This window comes from Pan paniscus, chromosome 9 (assembly GCF_029289425.2).
Source record: "Pan paniscus chromosome 9, NHGRI_mPanPan1-v2.0_pri, whole genome shotgun sequence".
NCBI lineage: Eukaryota > Metazoa > Chordata > Mammalia > Primates > Hominidae > Pan > Pan paniscus.
In genome coordinates, this window is record NC_073258.2 from 119,407,803 (window position 1) to 119,408,567 (window position 765).

Sequence of the window (765 nt, forward strand, 5' to 3'; positions counted from 1 at the left end):
GTGCTGGGATTACAGGCATGAGCCACCATGTCTGGCCCCTCAGGTTATTTTTTAAATCATCTCTTTGTCTTCAGTGTTATTCGGTTTCTCTAAAATGTATTTAACATAGTCTTATTTATTCTGCTCCGGAATTGTTGTGCTGCTATACCTCCACCTTCTTTTCCTTTTTTCTTTCTTTTTTAATTTTTATTTTTGTAGAGTCAGTGTCTCACTTTGTTGCCCAGGGCGGTCTTGAACTCCTGGGCTCAAGAGATCCTCCTGCCCAAAGTGTTGAGATTATAGGGATAAGCCACCACTCCTGGCCCCCTCCTTTTTTTCCTGGAAATTTTTTTGGTGCTTATTATGTGCAGTAATAAAAATACGATTTTAAGTGTTGGGGATTAAATAGTGAACAAAAAAGAGAAAGTCACTATCCTCATGATAGTGACATTTTATTTTATTTTATTTACATTCACAGTGCTTGGTTCATAGCACATATGCTAAAACTGGAACAATACAGAGAAGATTAGCACGGCCCCAGCACAAAGATGATGTGCAAATTCATGAAGTGTTCCATATTTAAAAAATAAAATAAAAATAGCAATACATTTACATTTTATTTTATAGCGACAGGGTCTCACTATGTTTCCCAGGCTGGTTTTGAACTCCTGACTTCAAGCGATCCTCCCGCATGAGCCACCATGCCTGGCCTAAGCTTACATTTTAGTTAGAGAAAGAGCCTGGGAATGAAGCTAGCATGGAGAAGAGCAGAGCTGAGATTTAAAG

General features: G+C 38.6%; 1 non-coding gene across 1 annotated transcript; it reads left to right on the plus strand.

The window, feature by feature from the left end:
* Positions 1–456: 456 nt before the first annotated feature.
* LOC112441349 (U6 spliceosomal RNA) lies at positions 457–562 on the plus strand. The gene has a single exon (XR_003029270.1). It is a non-coding gene; the product is annotated as a U6 spliceosomal RNA (small nuclear RNA).
* The last annotated feature ends 203 nt before the right edge of the window (positions 563–765 follow it).